Here is a 589-nt window from a genome sequence, read left to right on the forward strand (position 1 = left end):
ATTTCTTTTGCTTTGAGTGAATCTTGTAACTCTTGTCGCTTAACATCATAAAACTCACACGCTTGATTCGGCTCTAATTTGCCATCCTTGAGAACACTACACTCGGCGAACTACTTCTCCGTTTTATAAAAACCAAAACGTCAAAACTACAAAATCACTAATATACATAACTCTCAAGGAGATCAAAACACTCCCACTACAAGGCAATGATTGGCAAATCTTCTCCGTTCATATATCTTGTGTGGTTGATGTTTATCTTGATTTGCTTCTATTTACGACAAGGCTAGGTAGTAAAGTTATGTTGCGAGATATCGGGCCTATACGAGTCCTAATCGTCCACATCCCATCGCTTTGTCCAGGATGACGAGGCCCGGGAGAAGTGGTAGATCAAGTGTTTGTTAAAAATGCCCCATCCGACTGAGGAGCCGGAAGTCCGAAGTGTGACGCCAATTGGTGATGGTGCCGAGGGCTCCCTTGATAGAAACCTAGTTGCATTGCCTAGAACACCCTATAGTAGTATAATCCATCTCCTTTCTTTCTTTAATTGATTACTTTTGTTTTACTTTTGTCAAACCTCTTCACCATGATT

Source organism: Ipomoea triloba, chromosome 16, assembly GCF_003576645.1.
Source record: "Ipomoea triloba cultivar NCNSP0323 chromosome 16, ASM357664v1".
Lineage (NCBI taxonomy): Eukaryota > Viridiplantae > Streptophyta > Magnoliopsida > Solanales > Convolvulaceae > Ipomoea > Ipomoea triloba.